The following is a 26,173-nucleotide window of genomic DNA, read 5'->3' as shown; positions in this document are numbered from 1 at the left end:
TTGTGTATACAGATAAATGTTTTTAAAAAACTACAAATATCTTGAATGTCCATAATAGAATAAGAAATTGGAGAAAGCAACAAGGGGTAGATTGGGCTTGAAATGAACCTTGACGGTTGTGCAGACATCAGATGGGCAGTGGAGTGTTAAGAAGGCAGGGTTCTAGACATAGCCCTTCAAGACTTCTATCCTCCTGTTACTCAGTCAATTACTAATCAAAGTATTGCTGTGAAGGAATTTTACAAATGTAATTGAAATCCCTCAGTGGACCTTAATCTACTAGAGATTATCTGAGTATGGCTGACTGCTATGGTTTGAATGTCCCTTCTAAAACTCATGTTGAAATTTAATTGCCAGTATGACAGTATTAAGAGTTAGGACTGACAAGAGGTGATTAATCACTGAGGGATCTGCCTTCAGGAGCAGATTAATATTGTTATCATGGGATTGCTTTGTTTTTACCACTAGAGTGGGTTGTTATAAAACTGAATTCAGCCCTCTCTGTCTCTCACTCTGACCCTTCCTTTCCTTTCTGCCTTCTGCCATGGAATAATATAGCACAAAAGCCCTTGTCAGACGCAGCTGCCATGCTCTTGGGCTTCCCAGTCTCCAGAACCATAAGCCAAAAAACTTCTATTACTTATAAATTTCCCAGTCTCGGATATTCTGTCACAGCAGCAGAAAACAGGTTAAGACATTAACCCAATCAAGTGAGCACTTTACAAGCAGATTTTCCTTTGCTGAGAGAGAGAGCCTTTCTGTCAGCCTTGAGGAAGAAAGCAAATAGAGATGTTGTGAACTCCCACCATCCTATGAAAGCTGAGAACAGACCCCACCAACAGCCCACAAGAAAATGGCAATCAGATACAAGGATATTAAATACTGCAACAACCAGTGAGATTGAAAGAGGACGGCAAAATTCAGATGATGGTAGCCCTGCCAATACATTCATTCAGCCTCTGAGACCTAAACAAAGAGTTCACATAACTGTGCCCAATCTCCTGACCCATGGAAAACATGAGATAATAAATGTGGCATTTTCAAGCTGCTGAGTTTGTGATGATTTATTATGACATCAATAAAAGACTAATACAAAAAGGATATATGGGAATAGCATGGAGATAACAGTAGTCTGACATAAATATTGGTTTGCCTGGAATGAAGATATAATAATGGCAAAAGGTGGTAGTTAATTTTAGTTGAGTGAGATGACAGCTAACAGAAAGTCAGGCTGAAGTTTAGGCTCTATCTGCTGAAGAAGTAATATAACATGAGAGTCTCAAGATGAACATGAACTATTTTCTGTCAATGTGTAGTATGGTTTGAGAGTATAAGAGGCTGAAGAAAGGGAGGATCCTCAGGGCAAGCAAAAAGAAGGCAAAAGAGGAAGAGAGAGCAGATAAGTGATAAGAAATCACCTATTAGAAAAAGATACTCTCTGATGGGCCGAGAAACATAATATGGCCAATTATTTATTAGGGAAAGAAAGTTTGCAATGTGGGGCTGTGGGAATAAAGAATAAACCAATCTGAAACATGGCAAAGTGAAACTTAACAGATTCTTTGAAAATATTTGGTCACTTTTTTGTGACTGAGGGGATACAAGGTATTAAAGAAAAAAGACATTAGAAAGTGAGGAGAGGAAAAGGGGCAGTCATTCTAAGAGAAATAAATAACTTACTGAAAAAGAGCCAACTTTTAAAGATGACATTAAAGTGGATTTTTTTTAAAAAAAAAAATCAAGTTCTCACTCTGTTGCCCAGGCTGGAGTGCAGTGGTATGATCATAGCTCACTACAGGCTCGAATGCCTACGTTAGAGGGATCCTCCCACCTCACTTTCCTGAGTAATAAAGTGGTAGATTTTAAATCGCATGATAAGTTTCGCAATGCATAGCTGCCATGCACTTAATTTTATAAAAGTGTATTTATGTATGAATGAATAGAGGTGATAACTATTGGTTAAAATTTAGAATTTTATGTCAGTTGCTATTCACTGCAAAGTCTTCTGAAAATGTATCAGATCCTTAGATTGTCAAGGGAGAGGTGAGGACACTTAATGTGTTTCTTTAAAGTGACTATGGATCATCCAATTAGGAATCACTTTTATACAGTTTGGAGAGAACAATCTGGAATGCAAAGGAGTGATGAAGACAGTAGACGTGCTCAATCCATGATAATAATTGAACTTTTAAAATATCATAGCAGCAGAAAAGGAGAGGTTTGCTTGTATTTTAAGGAAAACCAATTAAAGAATTTGTAATGAAAGAAATTTCATATTTGAAGTTATGTTAGGGCAACAGCTTCTCAAAAACTCTCTTATAAACCAATGAGCAAAGAAAATAATATATCAGTGAGTGCTTACAGGCACTGTGTTAATAATTTTCACTTGATTCTTTAATTCTTACAAACTCCAAGATGAGATGTATAATTTTTCCTACTCTTTTCCAAGAGGATACTGCAATTCAAAGGCCTTAATTAATGAGTGTCTAAATTGACAGTGGTTGGACCTGGAGAATCTGAGATTATTATCTCATTATATATGATTTCAAATCTGAAGCTGTAGTCCATTACTCCATGTTACCCCCTTCTGGCCTCCATCCATTCGGACTCTTTGAACTGAAGTTTTTGTAAGTACCAAGTACATAGTTTGATTTCAGAAATGAAACTTTCCTGTAGCTGGCCAAAATTTTTAGAAAACGCAACTAGGTCAAAAAGAAGAAAAGCTTCAATCATTAAAATTGACTAATATTTCAGATGTGTGGCACTACTGCTGATGTTTAGGTCATATAATGAGAAACATAGGTGCGTGTGTGTACACACACACACACACACACACACACACAGAAAGACTTTGGAGCTACAAAGATCTAGGTTTATATTTTTTATTCACCACTTACTGAATATATGACATTGGGCATGATATTTAAGCCTGCAGGGGTCCAGATTCCTAATCTAACAAAATAGAGATAAACACATTTTGAGTGCTCAGTAACTGAAACTCATAAGGTGCAGCATATTCATTCATGCAACAAACGTTATTTTGTCCCAATCTACAGTTTGATTTGGAAGCAGAGAATTAATTTAGAGAATATCCAGTTTGGGGCTATTACAAATAGCATTGCTATGAGCATTCACATTCAAAATTTTTCATAGATTAATTTATCTTGTGTAGATTTCTATGATTGGAATTACCAGGACATATAAAAAATTTATTTTTAACTTTTGAAGAAAATGCCAAACTATTTTTCCAAAGTATGTCATTTTGCATTTCCACCTGCAATGTAGGAGGGTTCCAGTTTGTCCATATCCAGAGACATTTGTTATTGTCTCTCTTTTTATTACCATTCTAGTGGACATAAGGTATTATTTCACATTGATTTTAATTTACATTTCCTAATGATTAAGGATATTCAGTATTTCTTTGTGCATTTATTAGCCACCTATATATTTTCTTTGGTAAAATATCTACTCAAATCTGTTATGGACTGAATGTTTGTATCCTTTAAAATTCTCATATGTTGCAATTATAACCCTATGTGATGGTTTTAATAAGCAGGTCCTTTGGGAGATAATTAGATCATGGGAATGGAGCCCTCATGAATGGGATTAATGCTTTTATAAAAGAGCCCACATAGAACTATCTCACTCTGTTTCTGCCAGAGGATACAATGAAAAGTTGGCAGTCTGCAACCCAGAAGAAGGCTCTCACCAGAACATATCCATGTTGGCGCTCTAATCTCAGACTTCTAGCCTCCAGTACTATAATAAATAAATTTATATTGTGTATAAGCCACCCAGTCTATGGTACTTTGTTATAGCAGCCCAAACGAAGACAAAATCATTGCCTTTTTTTTAAACTGGGTCATTTGTCTTCTCATTATTGGGTTTAAAGAGGTTTTCATATATGTAGGATGCAAGCCATTTATCAGGCATACAATACGTAAATACTTTCTCCCAGCCTATGGCTTTTTTTTCCCCTTAATGGTTACTTCTGAAGTGATAAAGTTTTTGATGTTGATGAAGTTCAATTATTTATTTTATAAATTTTAGGGATCATATTTTTAGTGTCATGTGTAAAGACTTTCTGCCTAACGCAAGGTCATGTGACTCATTTTGTGTTAATATTTATGAGTAATATGGAATAATGGTCTAAATTCATCTTTTTGTATAATATGAGGATATCCAATTTTCCCAGCACAATTTCTTAAGAATTATAAACTTTTATTAGTAAATTGATTTTTCCCCCATCATCAAAAATCAATTGACATTAAGTATATGGGTTTATTTTTCATTCTTAATTCTATTCCATTTTTCTATATGACTATCCTCAGGCAAGTACAATATTGTCTTCATTACTAGAACAACATTATACTTTATTCTAAATTCTGATATTGGAAAGTATAAGTTATCCAACTTTGTCCTTCAAAATTTTTTTGGCTATTCCCAGTCATTTGTATTTCTATGTAAATGTTAAGATTTCCTTGTTAATTTTTGCAAAAAATAATCTGGGATATTTATAACAATTATAATGAATGTATATATCAATTTGGAGAGAAATACCACCTTAATAATAGTGAATATTCAAATCCATGATCATGATCATGGAATGCCTCTCCACTTATTTATATCTTTAATTTCTTTCAGCAATGTTGCATAGATTTCAGTACATGTCTTGGACTTTTGTTAAATGTATTATAAAGCATCTTTTTACACTATTGGGATAGGAATAATTTTCTTAATTTCATTTTTGGTTAGTGTGTTGGTAATATATGGAACCATATTGGTTTTTTATCCTGTGACCTTGTTGAATGTGTTTAATAGATTTGGTGTGTGTGTGTTTATAAGTATCTTTCTTAGGATTTTCTACATAGAGGATTATGTTGTCAAAGATTAAAGACAGTTTTGCTTCTTCTTTCCCAATCTGATAACTTTCTTTCTCTTTCCCTAGTTGCATTGGCAGCACAACAATGGATAGCAATGGTAAGAATATACCCCTTTTACTTATCCTGATTTGAAAAATCATTCAATTATTCACAATGTTCACCATTTTTCTTTGTTTTCTAATATATCTAACGCTTGTTTTTCTTTTCCTCTTTTATATTTCATATACGCTTATTAAATAAATCACACAGTATACCCTTTAAATGTATTTATTTTATTTTTTGTATGGTTGTTCTAAGAATTAATGTGTACCTCTCAATATGCTACAAACTATCAGGATATGTGGGAGGTCATGGAAAAAAATAGTGAGTTTTAAATATGCTAATATCACAAATGTATATTCATTCATTCATCAAGCTGCTGTTAAATCTCACACATTTATTTCATTTGATGTGTGGAATAAGCTATTTTTTCTATGAGTGCACTTCTGTGTGGGCATGTTGGAAAATATGATTGAAGAATTAATGAAATGTGACTCATAAGATCATTATTTTATTATATAGCCCAATATTACTATATTAAAGACAGAAACAGGAGTTTGCAGGGTTTTGCCCTGAAGGAATGTGTGTTCTCAATGGTTCACTTATTAGAGGCTGCTATCATGGGAGAGCTCTCAAATCTCCAGTAGAGATGTTTTCCAGGAACGCTTCCTGGTATCTCAAAATCTGTGAGCTTCCCTGTGTCTTGAAAGACAAGACAAGGCAAATATGGTCCATAGGATGGGAGCCAGAGACGATGAGAGACTTTGCCCAGAGAAGCGCCCTGGTGGTTATAAACAAACTGTTTTATAGAGATGGGCATCCTGCTCTCTCCTGTCTGTCTACCTTTAAGTCCACCATAACTAATCAAACAAATATTGAGTCACTATACCTCTTTTGTTTTACCTCTATTAATTGACAACTACCTCTTAGAATTTAGAAGTTAGCCCCTGGAAGACTTTGTACCTGTTCACCTAGATAGAGTAGAAGCTTCTTAAGAGGACTTTTGGCCCTAACCCACTACCTGTATCCCCTAACAATTGCATTCCCTGATATGCAAATATGTTACCCTGACAACTGGTAATTGATGTCTGTGATTATAAAGACCTGTATGAATCTAACCATGTTGCCGGTGTTTATGGAGATACACCAGTCTCCTGGGTACTCTCTGCTGTGTTATATCTGATCTTTTTTATATATATAAACCTATAAACTATACCTTAGTCTATGTTTCATCTTTTATTTCTCTCTGTTGCTTATCAATTTCCTTATCCTCTGTGCTGACCCCTATCTTAGGGACTTGGCTCCGTGGGGAGAAGTAGCTAATCTCCTTGCGGGCTTGCCTCAAATACTCTCCCCCGCTGGAGCACAAAATTAAAATCAAAAGATTAGCCATTTCGTGGGACTTTGATGTTTGATGTAAATACAGTGATGTCTTCTCCATTGTTTTCAGTGGAAGACTCTCTGTACTCATCCCCAAAATGTATTACCAGGATGAAAACTGCCTTCCAATATCTATAGACTTTGGCATAGTCCCAAAGCTGAAGGAGACACCCTTGAAGGCCCTTGAAGAACATTAAGTCCCCTGGTTCTTCTGACATGGGCATCAACTATGAACCAAAGCATCTTCTAAGACATTTCTAAATACCAGGCACCGAGATAGCAGCTATAAATATGTTACTACACTTTTGAGGCAGATAAAATTGTTATTATTCTATGATTGATATAAATGAGCCCCCACTGATAAAGTTATTTACTATACTACTGGCATAGAACTAAGGACTTTTTGTTACCTCATTTAAGACTTATAATTACCTATCTTATTAACATTCCCTCAATTTTAAAGGGTCCCACTCCTATCATACTACTCCTGTGTGGGGAAAGGAGTCCAGAGGTCCAAAAATAAAAATAAAAAATAACAAGCCTAACAGTACTCTGCAACACTCTAACCTTAAAACTATGAAATTCCTTGCCCTAGTCCCAAGCCCACTTTCAGAACGTGCAAGTGCATCTTAGATTAGATTATACCCTTGATGGACAATATACCCTTCTTAGGTCGGGAAATAGTCAGGGACCAGTTGTTTTGGGACTTGTAGATAGAGCTTGGATGGGCTCTGGTTTTTACATGTATGTATTAATATCTGAAGTCTCCTGTGGTAAATGCAACCATGGACTATGAGCTGGAGATAGCAGATCAGGGACCATCTAGCTCTCCCTGTTCAGAACTTTGACAAATTCAAGAATTTTAAATCATAAATTGGACTTTCAGGTCACTATGGCGATATAAAGGTAAGAATAAAAAAACACATTTTACTTAACAGTATGTTAACCTGCCTTATACCTTTTACATATTTAGACATATGGTATGATCTATTCCATATATATTCTTGATCTTAGCCTGAAATTGTCTGGTATGGGAAGGAATATCCATACCACCTGTGTACAAGTGAGAAAACCTGAGACTAAGAAAAGTTAAAATATTTGGCTGAGGTCACAAATCCAGAAATAGAAACTGGTCTGGTTCCATGTAAAAACTACTATGCTATTCTCTTTCTCACTATGTTGTAAGAACACTCTGCTAATATTTGGGAAAACTGAAATTTCACTTCATTGATTTCAAAGCCTGCAACCTTTCAGTAACTCCATATGATACAGTCTAAGGAATATAAAATGCAAGCCTAAGGTGAGCATAACACTGTCCTTGTTGTTTATCCTGTATTCTTGGCACCTAAAAATAGATGTCTACAAGGACATAGTAGGCACTCAATAAACATTTGTTGAAAGAATGAATGAATTTAATACATCTAAGTTGACATTTATAGCCATACTGTCATGACCTCATATATAATGTATGACTGTAATCCACCATTGAATAGTACCTCAAAATAGAGAAGAATAATGATGGGTAAAAACTCTGATGAACTATCCATTCTGGATGTGAGCAAAGAACTTGCTTCTCTACAGTCATTATTCCAATGCTTTCTACAAAGTGATTTATTTTTTAAAAGAAAAAAGGGGAAGGAGGGGTAGGGAGAAAAAAAAGGAAGGAAAGAAATAAAACAAAATAATGTTGTCCGTTTCAACATAGGCTTTCATCTAGGAAAGGAAAAGGGTTGTGTCGCGTCCTCAAATCTGTAAAAACAACCTATAAAAGCAAAACAAAAACCAAAAACAAATTCCATCAATCAATGGATTATCCTGCAATGCAACAGTGTCTTCTCATGGCATATCTCCCTGGGTGATTCAGCAAAAGCCAAAATTAGCAACTCAATTGATTATGAATTATTCAGGTAAATGGGTCGTAAACTGAGATTTAAGAGTTGAAAAGGAGCCAGTGCTACAAATTGCCAAAGGGATATGATCTGCTGTGGGACGGGCATTGCAGAGGCAGGCTCCCACTTCAGAGGACAAGCACCTGGAGACAGGAGCCATAAACCATGTCAGGAAAATAAATTTAAATCCTGGAAAAGATCAGCATGTCTACAGATAAAAACCGCCGTTCACACAGGGGCAAGCCTTTGGAAGGGTCAAATTGAGGGCTAGCTCTATGGTTGGTACACCCAAAATGGCTAGTGATAAATGATGCCTGAGCTTGGCTCATTCTAGTGCTGGTGGTGCTGATTTAATACAGAAAGTTGCATCGGTTGTGAAATGAGGCTTCACCAGCAGCACAGCATTAACAATCCTTTGTTTTTATGCAGGAGGATTGTATTATCTTTACTATGGGCTTAAAAATCTCCTCTAGGATTTCTGTTGCTTAAGTGTCTCCTGCTAACAGGAGCTTGGTTAAATTGCTTATAAGAACAGAGGAGAGGAGAGAGGTTGTAAATTGCAGACTTCCCAATTCCCAGAGCTACTCAAGAATTTTGTACAGTGGAAGGACATTAATATCTCATACAACCTTACTGCAGTCTCGGAAAATAATAATATAAAAAAAAAAAAAAAGAACTCTGTTCTTTCCCACCACATTTGCTACTCTATTGTTTTATCGCAAATAAAATTATTTTCACCTCTTGTTTTCTTTATGACCTTGGTGCCTTTATTTCTCTAGGCAGGATAATCACTGTCAGCTTAGGTTCTAACCTTTGATGACTTCTGGGCTTTTCTGGAACAGTAAATACTTCTGAATGATATGAGAGTTTTCATATTCCTACTCCTCTTTCAATAAGCAGCGGCAGCTCTCTGCAGGCACCCCAGTATTCTAATGGGACAGGTAAGACAGTGACAAACAGTCCTTGACTGTTTAGCTGGATTTGAGGAGTGTTACTGAAAGTCTAATGAAAGGCCATTGTCTGGGGGAGTATGCAAATGCAATGCGCAGGAGGCATTCCTGAGATCAAATCTCCCTTGACGTTGCCAAGGGAAGAATGTCTGCCTGTGTCTAGACTGAACAATTGCAGAGGAGTTGAACATGGGACTTAAACCTTAGAGAAACGGATGCTCCATATTTATGGTATTTACAGAAGTAATTGCTCACTTCTGAATATCCCAGTGGGGCTAACAGTTAATTAAAATACACAAGCTAGCCAGTTACTGTGGCAAGAAATAAAGAACTTTGAATGACCCAGGAAAAAATATTTCCAAAGTGCATAACCAATTTATTTACCCATTCACTCCGAACATCCCCTCCAGAGTTTTTCATGTTGACATAATACCGTACTCATTCAACATTCATTCAACAAACATTTATTAAATGCCAACTGTATGTCAGTCAATGTGCCAGGCACTTGGGAATGAGTGAAGAGAGAATGCAGTCCCCAACTTCAGACAATTTGTAGTCTAAAGGGAAAAACATGTCAGTGCTAAAGAGAAGTAAAGAAATATATATATGTAAACCTCAAGAAAAAAGTTCATTACTCTGCCCAGAATACCTAATTACATTTGAGCTAAGTCTTGAGTGATGGATAGGATGGAAGAGTTAAAGGCATTTTAGGCCTAAAGAAAAACTTAGGCAAAGGCAAAGAGTAGTGTATTTAGAAAAGAAGTTCAGAATTCACGGATTACAGAATTCAAAACAGAAAACAAGAAACCTAAAAGGTAAATTGGAGCCAGATTTTTAAAGGAACTTCTATTATTTTAAAAGATGAAATTTTAGTCTTACACTCCTGATAGTTGGAAACCAATAGACTTGTAAAACTATGAGCAAATTTGTATTACAGCAATCACATTAAGCAGCATAGGATTGGCTCTGCTGCTCCAGGCTCTGTCCATCATATAATTTGCCATCAGGAACATGAAGTTTTTAAGGTTCACCAGAGAAGAGGAGGAAAAGACAGGGAGAGAAGACTGAAGCTGTTTTAAAGATTAAGTCTTATAGCACTTCTGGACACATTCCATTGGCCAGACTGATTCTTTCAGCCTCAGCCTAACTACCTGTGTGCCCAGAAATAGGAAACAGTGTGTGAACACACAGTACTGTCTCTGACACTGAATATGGACACAGACTAGGGATTATTATAACAAGAAAAAGGGAAAGTGAAATGGAGAGATGCAGATGGATTTGAATGATATTTGAGAGAGGAAAATGATAATATTTAGTAATGAATTCCTAATGAATGGTAAGAACAAAATATTCAGGATGGGACGGACTCCAAGATTTCTAGCTTTGGAAAAGCAGGTGAATTGATTGTTGACATTAAGCAACAAGAAGAATAGGAAAGGAATGGTTTGAGCAGGTTTTGTGGAGACACCCAGATAATATGATGAGTTGGAGATATGACATGCTAAGTTGAATGTATGTGTTACAAATCTGTAGAATATATCCATTTGAGAAATGAAAAACCAGGCTTAAAACTCAAGAGAAATATCAAAACTGCTAATTAATTTAGCTTTAATAATAATATCAGACTCCTCAGAAATTATTACAATCATTTTGTTTTACAGATGTAAAAACTGAGGCCTGAGAGCTTAAGCAGTTTGTCTCTAAGACACTCCTAGTCGCAGAGCTGGTAACAAATTTAGTTTTGCTAACTTCCCTGTATAATATCCTTTCTACTACCTAGGCACAATTATTTATCCAGCCATTAGGTATTAATGAAAAGATGTTTTGATTAGATACAAAGCAACTGAATGTCTCTCAGAATAAATATTTTATAATCAGGCAATATAATCTTCTGGCAATCTTTTGTTGTTGTTGTTGTTAAAACAGGTAGCAAATGCAGGCTTGTCCCAAAAGTCTGCCATACATAGGGGACAATGGGAAATTTTAGCTAAATGTACCTTTATTAACAAAATATCCATTACAAAATTTTACAACATTTTTTCTTTTTATGGAAACTTTTGGGACACCTTGTAGAATGGCGTGGCAGAGACCAGCTTGCTATTCACCAAACTAGTTCCATCTTATTCCTGGAAAAACAGTTGAACTCTATTTCTAAACTCCTCTTTGCAGTTAGGTGCAGTCATGTGTATTTGCCTGCTAGGCAGCCACAACACAAAGTACTACAAACTGAATGCCTTAAACCACCCGTCCCCAACCATTTGGGCACCAGGCATCGGTTTCATGGAAAACAATTTTTCCACGGAAGGGGGAGGAGGGGAAGGTGGATGTGGAGCTCAGGCAGCAATGCGAGCCATGGGGAGTGGCTTTGGGGGTCATAAATACAGATGAAGCTTCACTCGCCACTCACCTCCTGCTATGTGACCTGGTTCCTAAATTTCATGGAAGACATTTTTTCCACAGACAGGAGGTGTGTGGGCGAGTGTGGGACTGCGGGAGTGTGGGGGCTGGAGAATGGAGGTGGAGGAGTGGTGGGGTTGGGGTTAGGGTTAGGGGGTGGGGGGAGAGGCGGTGTGGGCTCCAGCACTGACGTAACCACAGACCAGGCCTGGGCCAGGGGTTAGGGACAGCGAAATTAAACAACAGAAATTTATTGACACAGTTCTATTGGCCAAAATTCCAAAATGAAGGTGTTGGCAGATTTGGTTCCTTCTGAGGGCTGTCAGGAAAGGATCTATTTGTCCCACATCTTTCTCTTTGGCTTGTAGATTGTTATTTTGTATGTCTCTTCACATTGTCTTCCCTCTATGTTTGGCTCTGTGTTCAAATTGCAACTTTTTCAAAAGGACGCCAGTCATATTGGATCACAGTCCATCCTAATAACCTCATTTTAAATTGATTACCTATAAATGTCACATTCTGAGATACTGAAAGTTAAGATTTCAACATATGAATTTGGTGTGGAGAGGGAGTACCACAATTCAACCCATAATACCAAGTGACTAAATTTTGGATGATGGATTGTATGGATAAGAACATAAAACATTTTTACCTCTAGCCCATTAAAAATTATCCTGGTGTAAAGCTCCAAGAAGCTTACCCCTTCTGCTATCTTGAGAAAAATGAGCATTAATGACTATAGAAGCCACTAGCTGAAGTTGCAACACCACAAGATAGAAGATAACTGGATTTCTTGAATTACCCCTGAAAGCAGACCGTCAGCCTGCCAGGGTCATCTATCTTGGACATTACACAGCAAGAAATAAACCCATACTATGTTTGAGCCATTGTACATATTGAATTTGTTCAACAAACAGCAAATAGCTTTATAAAAGTAGTCTCAGGCTGACAACATACAACACATGCATATGTGTACACACACACAGAAATGCTTAAAAATTGAATTAGTTTTCTTAAAATGAGGTTCAGAATGCACATGTTCCTCTGTTAAGGAAGAAATGGGCTTATTTACCTTAATTTGTAAGACATGCAAGCCTCAGAATCTCTGATAAAGCAGCCAAGAGAGTCCTCAAAATCTTTGAAAAAAAGTGTCCATAAACCCCATCTATGGGATCACCAGGTGCCCAACCAAATTTCTAGGCCTCAAACTGCATCTTTGTCTATATTTCAGCTTTCAAGATAAATTGGTAAAACTCATGCTACAGAGAGGATGTCAATGAAGTATTTATAATATTATTTTATGGAATCAACATTTTTGAAGGCTTTACTATTAGAATCAAATTCTAAACAATTTTAAAGTACAGAAGATTTCAAGTCATTTTCCCATTAGTGGATGTTTAAACTAAAGTTGTGGTAGAATATTACATAAAGTTGTTAAATATTCGAATCCACCTAAAGTTAAATGAGCCTAGAAAATACAGTCTGGAGAAATATTTCACCAGATTTGTTGATACTGTGAGTCACATAAATTTTTGTATTTGAATTATACTGCAAAAATTTGGAGCTAAATTTTCTTGTACCATTGATGAGCTGCAAGATATTAGCGTCAGGCCATTCTAATTCCATTCCAAGATTTGGCTTCTAAATTGTAATTAGTTGCTGAAGTCTGTACTAAATTTAATAGCCAAGGGGTTTGTAACTTGCACATTTAGTGAGATACAATAGCAGTATGCATTTGTCAACGACTCATATTTATCATTTATCACCTGTATTAGTGGAGATAGGAAGCCAATCTTAGAAATTAATCTGTAGGATGTTAATTCCAAAGATAAAATTAGAACATATACTTTAGGAGACATGCACAGGAAGAGAACTGCATAATTTCCTGGAGAACTTTATTAATAACCAAATGCTCAAATAAGCAGAACAACTTTGTTATTACAATGTTCTATGCCAAAATGAGTCTGCTCATATATTTGCCAATTTCATTTTACCCAAAAGTTCACAGGGTTCAATTGCTGAGTTGTTTCATTTTACTGGAATCTTTAGGACATTGCCAAAATAACAAAAATAACTAATTGAAGTTAAATTGGGACCATCTGAGGACAGTCAAGTATTTTTTCCCCTTGATTTTCTTCTCACCTTTTAAAACGCACTTGTTTAATAAATTTCTGTTCATATGTATTCTTCTTCCCTAGAGTTAATGTCTTTATTCATTTGACCGACAAATACTTATTGAGCATTTACTATATGTTTATCCTAGTGAAACATTTAGAATATAATTGTGAGTAAATCAGGCAAAGTTCCTACCTCATGTTGCTTATATTGTATAAAAGACAAACAATAATAATAACACAGCATAATATGAATATGGCTTTAAATTCGTGAACAGTTTCAGATCTTTTGAGTTTGTGATAGATTCCAGAATAGGATCTAAACTGCTTTAGATTCCTTATCAGGCAGTATAACAGTAGATTAATTATATATATTGCCTAGAAATATTAAAACAAATGTGTTGCTAAGTACGAGACATGTATACATCACTTTGTCAATCATAATTTAGAATAACAGGCATTAGAGAATGTCGGGAAAACTAAATTCAAGCCAAAGCTTTGTAAATTGCATACCCTTGAGGGAAAAACTAGATTTCATCTTTCTTAGTTTATTATCTTTTAAATGGGGACTGTGCTAGCAGACTTATAAAAACATGGCAGGAAAGTATTTCTTTTGATGATAAAGAAGATCTTCCTCACCAAATAAGACATTAGAAAAATCCTCAGATATTTCGGCACATGTTATAAGCATATTAACTACCCTTTATATGAAATTGTCCTATTTTCCTCCAATAATTATAGTATAATATTTACATAGTATTAATAACTCATTCAGTTGAAAAGGCTTCTTTTGTTGTCTGCTTATATAGGCCAGGGATAATAAAGAGATGAACAAATCAATGACAAAGGGATAAATATATGTATCAATTATTTAATAATAGATGTTTATTTTTTATTTCTAGTCACCTTGGTAGTAAGTAGAGTTGCTTAAAGTTTATACTGAGTACAATAATTGTCACAGAATATATTAGAAATTTCACATAGCACAATTTCTTTTGCATCACCTTTTGGCTTTGAAGAGGAAGCAGATATGTGCGCATAAGAAAAAAAATACAGTTAAATCAATTTGTCCTCATATAGTTGCTTTTAAAAAATGATTTGTTCAAGACAGAATTACGGAAATTTATATCACTATTGAAAAAAAATCTCAGATTATGTTATGTAAAACATGGTCTCTATATGCTGTTCTATTTCTAAATGGTTCTAAAAGAATATCTGAGAGAAATAAAACTGATAACTCAGTTGTTTGGTGACACATGCAAAAATGACAGATATGTATTAATCTTTATTTCATGCCAGGGAGCAATACACGGCACTATATAAAGAAAAGCTTTTCACAAAATTGAAAATTTCTAAAACTTAGATTGACTGAGAAATTAAATTGAATCAGTTTATCTGAATCCAAATAGTCATGGTTCCTAAGTATGATAGTGGCTGTATTTTAATTATATTTTTAAAAATTAAACTAGTCAGTCACCTTGGAGAACAATGATGTTTCCTTGTTTCTTAGGGTTGAATAATTAGTCACCATCAATTACAGCAATTTAAAAATAAGTTTCTTAATTAAGGTTAGTACTATGGTCTTAAAATTCAATTTTATTTCAAGATAAAGTAGAGTTGGCTGCAAATGTTACCTGATAATTGTTTTACTTCTAAGTAAAAATAGCTGGAAAATATATTACAAGCATTTCAGCATTGCCATAGAGGTATGTGCTGGGATATTAATGCATCTTCATAAATATCTTTGGACTGAAATATTATAAAGGGTTGTGTTTAAGCTACTGTAAGCATAAAACAAATCATTGACCATTTATTTATCCATTCAGTCTTCTTTTCACAAATGAATGATGGTCCGACATTTGGGCATCTTTTATAAGTCTTATGTTACGCTCTTCCATGAGGAGAATGCAATAAATTTGCACAAAATCCATGTAAGGTATTATTGTCCTCATATAAACATTCCCTTTATGAGTCCTACATTGTACATCCTTCTCTACCCCCACTCTGAAATTGTCTGGTGTCTTAATTCATAAATATATACAGAAATTCAATGCCAAAATTAATTTATACTCTAATAACGCAATGAAAGTGAGCAGCATAGCAAAGTTAGACAAAGTTTGTTTGCAATAGGCATAGTTACTCTCTTCTAACTCTGTATAGGTTATAATACAAAAATTGAATTTAGTATAAATTAGTTTATTAATTTAACACATAAATATTAGGAACTTATTATGTTCCCAGGTGCAAGACCACAGTGGTAGAAAAGATCATTTTGCCTTCATGCAGTGTGGAAGTGTATGTATGTGTATGTATGTAAGTGTATGTATGTGTATGTATATGTATGTACAGGAGACATTGTTCAAATATGACAGACATACACATACACACGTGCATACACAAAGTAATTACTACCACATGAGTCAGAGCTTCAAGCGTGTCCATCTCCCAGATGGTGTGCACTGCACCCATTAGGAGTGTATATACTGATCCCCACCTCCCCCACCACCTGCCCAACACCCGATGAATGTTACTACGATATGCGAACATATTTGTTGATCAGTTAATGCCAATTTGATGGTGAGTACATGTGATGTTTGTTTTTCCATTATTGTAATACTTCACTTAGTAGAACAGGCTCCAGCTCTACAAGAGGTAATACAAGAGGTGCTAGACTACCATTGTTTTTTGTGGCCGAGTAGAAACTCCATGGTATACATATATATATTTTATTAATCCACTCATGTACTTACAGGCACTTGAGTTGTTTCCACATCTTTGCAATTGTGAATTATGCTACTATAAACATTCTAGTGCAGATGTCTTTTTTATAGAATATCTTTTGTTCTTTTGGGTAGATGCCCAGTAATGGGATTGCTGGATCAAATGGTAGTTCTACATGTAGCTCTTTAAGGTATCTCTATATTACTTTCCACAAAGGTTGTATTAGTTTGCAGTCCCACCAGCAGTGGATGAGTATTCCTATATCTCCACATCCATGCCAACATTTATTGTTTTGGGACATTTTGATAAAAGCCATTCTCACTGAGTGATATCTCATTTTGGTTTTGATTTGCACTTCACTGAAGATCCTGTATAGCAAAAGCAATCTTAAGTAAAAAGAACAAATTGGGAAGCATCAATTTACCAGACGTCAAGCTGTACTACAGGGTTATAGTAACTAAAACAGCATGGGATTGGCACCAGAACAGAGACAGAGACTAATGGAACAGAACTGAGAATGCAGATATAAAACCATCCTCCTCATATAGCCATCTAATCTTTGAAAAAGCAGACAAAAACATAAACTGGAGATAAGAATCCTTATTCAATAAATGGTTCTGGGAAAATTGGATAGCCACATGTAGAAGACTGAAATAGGATTTGCACCTATCACCTCTAACAAAAAGTAACTCATAGTGAATAACAGACTTAAACCTAAGTCATGAAACTATAAGAATTCTAGAAGAAAATGTTGGAAAAACTCTTATAGACATTGGCCTAGGGAAAGAATTTATGAAGAAGACCGCATAGGCAATCACAGCAACAACAAAAATAAATAAATGGGATCTGATCATATTAAAAAACTTCTGCACAGCCAAAGCAACTATCATAAGAGTAAACAGACAACCTACAGAATGAGAGAAAATATTATTTTTTTAAGAACTATCTCTTTAGGAATTTTTCATCCATGTCCTGATAGTTTTTTGTTTGTTTGTTTGTTTGTTTTTCTTTCTTTGTGTTGATTTTCAACTTTCTCATTGATCCCATTGACCTTATCTGTGGTGCATATCTTTAATTTCATGTCCAATATTTCATAAATTTGTTTTTGGTTGGAGTCCATTGTTGAAGAGCTAGTTCAATCATTTGGGGGTGTTGAAACAGCAAGCTATGTCATATTGTCAGAGTTCTTATGATGCTTCCTTCTCCTTTGGAGCTCTTCCCTCAGCTCAAAGCAGATTGCTTTGTAGTCCACCTGTCTCCTCCGGCAGGAAATTTGCTTCTCAGTGTAGAGAGGGAGAGGTATGCTGCCTTTCAGCTCATGCAGATACACACCCACTGTGGTGCTGCTAATTTGGGTTGGTTTGACCTCAGATTCCTGGGAGATTGCTCAGGTACCAGTGGTGGTGGTCTAAGTTAAGTAATCCTTAGTTCCCAAGACCCCAGATGACATGCTTGAGCCCTGGGGGGACTAGCCAAAGACTGAGCTGGCAAACTTGCTGTCATTACTCCTTGGGTTCAGGTTCTGGCTGTTGATAGTGAGGATGTGGTATTCTGTTCCAGAAGAACACTCAGACAGGAAAAGGGTGCATGTCTTATAAACCTGTGACAAGAGGGGTAGGCTCCTCTTGAGGAGATTAGCAGAGGTGAGCAGCTGTGGGACACATAAGCCATTCACTCTTCCTTCTCTCAGCAGTGATATAAGTCTCTATCCTTTGGGGGCACAAAGGCACCCAGATTCCCAGCTTGCATCTTGGCCCAGTTGAAGCAGAGGTGGTAGAGGCAGCTTAACCCAATGTGTGTAGGGCTACCAGACGGTGTGGGCTGTGGCTGAAATGCTCCAGTGCAGAAGGTGTGGTTGTGTTGGAGATTTGCCTCCAGGGAGTGTATGTTTTTTGCAAAAGAGACAGGCAGCTTGCAGTTCAGGGAAGGGACTTTTGGCCTCACCCTCCCTCAAAGAAGGCAGTAGCTTTTGTCCTTTGGGCACACAAAAGCACTTGCTGGTTTGTGGGGTTTTTTTAGCAGAGGAAGAAATGATCTCCAAGCTCCTTGGAAGACAGGGTGTGACAGGCACTCTATAAGGCAACTGCTTTCAAGTGTCGTGGTTTATTAACTTCTGTAAAACCCTCGAGTCCCAAGTGGAATAAGCCAGCCTGAGTGTGATAGGCACTCTGTCAGAGGCAGGGCAGCTGCTCCCTGGTGCTCTGGCTTAATGGTCCCCTGTGAAACACTCTCTAGTCCCAAGGGCAAGCAGCCTTTCGGCCACGGCTGCCTCTGTGGCAATGGATAGGGCAGGGGAGGAGGAGAAAGTCCCAAATGGCGGGGAGCATTTCCACTGGGAGTGTCACAGACAGCTTTGGATCATGAGCTAGGGGCTCTCTAGTGCAGAAGAGAGTACATTACGTCTCCCTCTGTTCTCAAAAGCATTCATTGTACTTCCCAGTCCCCTAAGGGCAGCCCTTCTCCTGTGTCAGAACTCCAAGAACACTGCTACTCTCCTGTGTCTCCCCGTTCCTTTGTGGTTGTTACAGTCCAAGCAGGTGCTGGAGAATATTCATGTGGAATCCAGTGACAGAGAGACTGAGGAGCTGTAAATTCCCTGGCTGGATAGAGGTGCCTGGTATGCGTGCAGGCAATATGGTACCCGCCATCTCAGCTCACGTCCATGCTGAGGGGAAGCAACCCTACATTGGCCTGCGGCCTCGCGCTCTGTTCCCAAGAAGCTCTTAGTTCACCAATGGCAGTATCACCTGGACTTGTCAGGGCAGAAGCATTGTCCAACAGATCAGGAGCTGGCAGACTGCCACACATTTGAAGACAGGGAAAGTGGACACTCTCACCTGTCCTTTCGGTTAGGCTCTGAATCCCTCGGGAGCTTGTCTCTATTAAAATTCTTCTCCTTCTTACTCTGCTCCACCACTTCTTCCCATGAGATCTCTGGTAAGGGTAGGTTCTGACTCCTTTCCCACAATATTACAGCTAGGCTCTATGTTCTCACCTGAAACTTCTTCCACTATTTGGGACAATCTGGTGACCAATGTCTCCAGTAGGTCATTTTGACCCCCTCCAAGTGACCTGAACCTTCTTATTGACCAATTCTTTCTTTCCAACACCCTTTGTCAATTATTAATAGTGCCTCCCATCAAAATATTTCATGGTATTTGTGTTCAAAGACACACGTCTGTTATTTAAAAACAGTGCTCAACTTGGGCTACAACTGAGGTAGCATCCAAATATTATGTGTCACACAATTAGAAGTTTTATTTCGAGGTTTTTTTGCTGAGATGATTTCTGCACATATGCAGTCCTATCCTTTTACACTTAAGTTTTTGTTCTTTCAATTATGTGATTATGTACATCAGTATTTATTATTTAGTCACTGGAACTTTGATCTTGAATGAGTTGACAGAGCAATAGACTTATATTACTGTCCACGGTATGACTATAAAAATAGATAATGTTTTATGATTACTACTTTACAGATGAAAGTATTTCTTTAAACCTAAAGACATTTAATGATTTTGAGATCATAGTCTCAGCTTTTTTTTTCTTTCCTTTTTTTCCTCTCTTCTTGCTTTAAAAAACAAACAAACAAAAAAAAAAAACTTTATCACTTTGTGATAGGTATATAGCATGCACTGAAGCAAAACTTGTTGACTTGTTGAAATCCACCAAGTCTAAGTAAAGAAAAATCTATCTGCAAGGGTGAAATGTCTTTGAATCCAAATAAATTTATTTTTACCATTGACAAATTATAAATCCTACAGAAAGAGGACACAGGATAGGACATATTTTGAAAAGATTGCTGCTTCAGCCATAACAATATATATTGATTGAGAATATGTATAATATAAGTTACTATAAAGCATGAGTTACACAAGTTACTATAAAATTTACTCACATATGACATAATTGTTATGAGACAGGTGCCATGCTTATCCACATTTTACAGATAAGAAGATTAAAAGGCTTATAAGTCAAATAATGTGTTCTAGGTTATGCAACCTGTGAGTTGCAAAGCCAGAGTGCTCTAATATAGAATCATTCTCCTTATAGTTGGTATTATATTGCTACTCTTCTCCAATGTTCTTTATGTTATTCTTATTTGAATGTTAATATAAGATTTCACCTGAGCACAGTTCCTATGACTATAAAAGCACAACAGATAATTTCATCATAATTTTATGTTTTTTCACTTGTGCAATCTGCCATTTTCCTAGGTAATGCTTTTCCGAAATTGAGATGTGTTGTGGCTAACAATGACAGTCTCTGCATTAGAGAGATTTAGGATGATTTAGATAAGTTGCTAACAATTTGCATTTATCTTCAGGAAAATTATAGCAATGGTTTTCATGTAGTTTCCATCATGTCGTTGCTCAGAGACCCCTCATTCAATTATAGTCTTTGCCAGAAAAAAATATATAGATAATAAATCTCAGAAAAAGCAAACACAAAATCATGAGAATCTCTTTCTGTTGTTGCCATTACTTCATTCCTCATCTAAATGGTTTGATTTCTGCTTGCCATAGATAAGTTACTCACAAAAGCTGATGGGGACTTACATGACCAATAAAAGTGTTTCTAATGTTATACATAGATGACAAAAATGTTCTCCCCACTGAAATGATCAAAGAAGGAATAGCATTCTTGTTGCCAAAGGATAAAGCTATTTTCTTCAGCTAAACTACACAGTTATTTATGTCAACTCATAAGAGAAAGAAAAATCTCCTGATCTGTATCATATTACTACCTAATTAAATTTTAGACTTCTTCTTATTGACAAATTAATATTAAAAGCAATATAAGTTCTAAAATGTGGTATTAAGAGTTTGAGAACAGGCTCTGAAGACATTTACTACTGAAGAAGTGACTGGGCAAATAATAATAGACAGATTATACTCACATAAAGAAACGAGAAATTAAATTTCTCAGCTGGACAATGAGGAAAAACAAGAACTTGAGATCCTACTGGAAGCACCTGAAGTTTACTGACAAGAGTATATTGTATAAATGCATGGCTACCCAGGTATCCATGAACATAATTGTAAGAAATGTCATTGACATTTTCATCTTAATTTAAATGCATGAAAACTTTTACTGCAATAACAGAACAGAGACTGTTGGAGCTGATCATCTATTTTTTAAAAACCTTTATGTTATAGATAAGATAATTAAAACCAAAGGGACAGCTAAAGTAATGTTTCCAACGTAATACCGAGAATGAGCTACAGAATCAGTAGTGATCTGATTCAACTTTTTATTTTTGTGAAAAAAATATCTCAAGGGAGTTATTCTAATGGAGCATGAACTTAAGTTCTGGGTCTTTAAGTAATACCTTACAGAATCATTCTCACCACCTATTGTCACACATTCATTGCCTATTGCTACAATCCTCAACAGATGCTTAGAGGAAACTGAAATTCTAAAAATGATTCATGGCCAAGGAAAAAAGGTCACGCTGTTTTGAAGTGGTTAGACACACTATAAAATGTGAAGCATACATAGAGTCAAGCCCAGTAAGTTTCAAATCTTGCTTCTGGAACAGCTGTATCAGCATCAGCATAACCTTGGAGCTTATTAGAAATGCAGATTATCGGGTTCTAATCTAATTAGATACTCGAGGGATAGGTCCCAATAATTTGTGTTGGTTCTGATTCACATTACAATTTGAAAACCAGTAGCCAAAAGAAAAAAAACACTATCCTGAACACAAAAGATAGGACTGCGACCTTAGTTGTATCATTAAATAGCAGTGTTACTTTGAGAAATGTATTTAACTTCCTTATAATTCATTTTCCTCATTTATAAACTATATCACCTATTTCATAGGTTTCATGTGATGTTAGAATGGGACAAACCAAGCACCTATAAATAAATCTGGCCAAAATAATTGAGCCTGACCCTGATCAAGCTTCTACTTCTAACTTTTAATTTATGAAAAATCTAAAAACAACAGAGTATATTTTAATAAGTAAAATCCAGACCATGGGAAACTCTACAACACAAATGCAAAAAGAACAAAGGAGAAAACGAGAGAGATAGGCAAGAGGGACCTTATAGATTAAAGAGGCTTAAGAAATGTGTTGACTAATTACATTTTATGAAGTTGAGTTTGATCCTGATTTGAATAAATTAATATTTTTAAAATGTTTAGGGAATTACTAGATTAGGCCAGAGGCTGATTTCCAAATCTATAGTATGATAAAGCACAGTGAATACTACAACTCAAATAATCAATAGTACATATTGTAGATGGAAGACATTTCAACACATTGTACATTGTCCCTGGATAAACAGGAACTTGCTTGCATAGTACTCTGAGGTACTGACAGAATTCTTCATTTGTGGTTAATCAATAACAAATAATTATTTCCCAAGGCTAAGACTGAGGATATATACCACATGTTTCTTTTGTCCAGCAAAATCTTATGGAACCCTATGCTAACAGTCTTCTTTATAATTTCTCATACTGTCCTCTAGGTTTGGAATCTTACCAGATATACTATGAGGACATTCGTCATTAGTATTCCCTCCAAAATGACTTCAGAAAAGTTATAACTTTAAGAGACTTTGTCTTTTCATTGAGGCATGATTAGCCTCTAGTATTACACCAAAAAAGCCCAAAAAAACTTAAAAGTAAATTCAAGATGGTGACACCGTAGGCTAAGGGCTTATTTTTGAAACCAGAACAGAAATACTGTATACTTTTATTGCATTTGGTTTATTACAATTCTATTTTTCTGGAGGTTCCATAATTTTACCTGTTATTTCATTCTGGAATCCTTATTAAAATTTTAATCCAAAAGCAAAAAAAGACAAAAAGAAAAAAAGAAAAAGAAAGGCAAAGCATAGAGAAATACTTATAAAAACTATCAAGGTCTAAACCAGTGGTTCTCAACTATGGGGAATTTTGCCCTCCAAAGGGTATTTAGTGATGTCTGGATATATTTTTTGATGGTCACAATTGGTAGAGGAGGTTGCTACTGACATCTGGTGGATAGAGGACCAAGATGATACTAAAATCCTATAAAAACAGGCTCCCCACAAGAAAGAACTACCTAGTTCAAATATTAATAGTGTTAAGGTTCAGAAATCCTATACTAAATCAGATCATGTATCAAAATTTATTTTTATTATCTAATTTCCATTACTTATACCTCTTTCCCTTCATTTTTTTCTCTTAATTGCAAATAATGGCATAGATACTAACAATGGTAATTTGTATTTTTTAAAATATGTGATGCAAGTAAAAGATACATGTAAGAAGCCAGTAAAAGTACTCCTTTTTTGTCCTTTTTTTTATTCCTTGGGGGTTGTTGGTAGAATAAAATAAAAAAGTTTCTTTTACCACGTGTTTAAAATGTACATGTTCCTCATGTGGAAAAGAGATTAAAGTAATTTGAAGAACTTGCTTCAGTTCAGCTCACTGAACAATTTTATCCCTCCACCTTGCTTATAATAAATCTCTGGCCCTAGCAAACACACTGATAACTGAAATAGAAAGCAATCTCACTGCTATTTTTTCTATATCTTCACATTAGTAGCTATCTTTCCACAACTTCAAGTATTATTCAAGATCACCAAGTATTAGAGACATCCAAGGCAGACTAAAGTAGTAAAGGAGAGAAAAGTTTATCAGGTTCTTTATAGGTTAGATAAAAAGAGTAACTTACTTTTTTCTTTCCATTTTTTTCAACCCACATCTGGATGACAAACCCCATATGGTGACTACAGTGGAAATGGATCATCTAATGATATCTTACCACCATACTGCTTACAACTCTCACTTAAGACTGAAAAAGAAATAAAATTGTATTGTCACGATAAGAAAATGTAGGTGAGTAATGACTCTCAGAAGATAAATGAAATGAATTGTAGGATTAAATATTTTTCCATATTTGTTATAGGGATTTCACTTGCAATTATAGTGCATCATATTTGCGCCAATTGGTTTATGTTCAAGACTGCATCAGACTTTATATCTCTCATTGGGAGTAGCATAGAGAATAGCAAGAAATATTGAAGCTTTAGATGCATAAGCCATTTGAAAAGCGTGGAGCCTTTGCCTATCTTCAAAGATATTAAGTGTTGAAAGATAATAGATACATGTTTTTACAACTATAACTAGATAAAATATCTATTTTTAAATTTATGCTTTATAACAAAGGGGTGCTTTCTGTCAACATTTGACTTGCCATACTCTATATATTCTGGGATATATAAACATATCATAATGATGGATGAAGGTAGTGAGATCATTGCTTAAAATATTTATTTACAGTGAAGACTCACAAATTTGAAAATTGGTATGCACCAAGAACTTTAAACTAAAAACGACTGAGGAGATCAACCAACCTTAGAGGTGATGTCTCTCTAAGGAGTGTGCGGAAAACTGAAGAGACAAAGGCTTTGGCATACAACTGGCATTTAACGTGTGGAAATGAGGGATGTTCATCTATGATGAGAGGGACTGTCCCACACAAAATAAATTATCTTCCCTATGGTAAGCAGAATAATGCCTCCTGCCGAAGACGTTGATGTCCTAATCCCTAGACCCTGTAAAATATATCAATTTACATGGCAAAAGAAGCTATATTGATATGGTTAAGTTAAAGACCTTGAGATGTAGAGATTATCCTAGATTAACCGGATAGGCCCAATCTAATTGCACAGTGTAGAATAATTCCCAGATGTGGTCACAGAAAGATATGACCACAAAAAAAAAAAAAAAAAAAAGTCAGAAAAATGAAACATTGCTGGTTTTAAAGATGGGAGAATGTTAGCCACAAACCAAAGAATCTGGGCAGCTTCTAGAAACTGGAAAAAGAAGGAAAGAGATTTCTGCCTTAAAGTGTCCAAAAAGGAATGCACTACCTCTATCTTCCAAGGTGGTTATTACAGACATTGTTAAAAATACCATTGGGGACAAGAGTTAGCCACACTTGCTATATGTATAAAATAATGAACAAAATTGTGAAGAACAGTCTTCCAACATCAAGCAATAGGACTTTACTTATAAAGAAAAGGAGTACAGTTTGGTACTAAATGTGGCTGAAATTCAGATATTTGTTCATTCTGACAAGGTATCCTGGAAGATGTCCCCTATCCTGTTCACCTAAGGAAGTAAGGACTCTCCAGTTTAAAAAGAAAAAATCCATCATACAAGAAAAAGGGCATATGATTCTGAGCACAGTAAGGTGCCATGCAGAAGTGTCACTGGTCTACCTCCCAGAAACTCATGAGCTGGGAACAAAACCTCTGGATTTGAGCATTAGTCTTTGAGGCAGTTCTGCTTTTTCTCCCCTTTAGCAAAGTGGTCTATGAAAACATGAGGAGACTTTCTTTCTGCAACCTCACCATGAATTATGGGTTACCTTTGATACTTAAAATAACTTAGTAACAGTACCTAGAAGAATAAGTAGTCAAAATCCTTCTTTATGTCTACTGATATTTGTTTTGTGAATCTGGGTGCTCTAATATTGAGTGCGTATATATTTAGGATCACTATATCCTCTTGCTTAATCGATCCCTTTATGATTATATACTGACCTTCTTTGTCTTATTTTAATGTTTTTGACTTAATGTCTCTTTTGCATAAGATAAATGCAAGTGTAGCTACCCCTGCTTGTGTTTTGTTTCTGCTTACATGGTATATCTTTTTCCATTCCTTTTCTTTCAGTCTATATGTGGCTTTATGAGTAAGGTGAGTTTCTTTTAAGCAGTGTATCATTGGGTCATTTTTAAAATACATTTTGCCGATCTGTATCTTTTACGTGGAGAATTTAATCTATTTACTTTCAAGG

The 26,173-nt window shown here is 35.8% G+C and overlaps 1 long non-coding RNA gene across 1 annotated transcript in view; it reads right to left on the bottom strand.

Moving 5' to 3' along the window:
* Positions 1-24,160, bottom strand: part of LOC142870464 (uncharacterized) — a 189,711-nt gene extending 165,551 nt beyond the window's left edge. The window contains exon 1 of the long non-coding RNA XR_012918829.1: positions 24,044-24,160. This is a non-coding gene — a long non-coding RNA (uncharacterized LOC142870464). The remainder of the gene's footprint in view (positions 1-24,043) is intronic.
* Between the last annotated feature and the right edge of the window lie 2,013 nt (positions 24,161-26,173).

The sequence above is a fragment of the Microcebus murinus genome, chromosome 4, assembly GCF_040939455.1.
Source record: "Microcebus murinus isolate Inina chromosome 4, M.murinus_Inina_mat1.0, whole genome shotgun sequence".
NCBI lineage: Eukaryota > Metazoa > Chordata > Mammalia > Primates > Cheirogaleidae > Microcebus > Microcebus murinus.
This window is presented reverse-complemented; position numbering and strand designations above follow the sequence as displayed.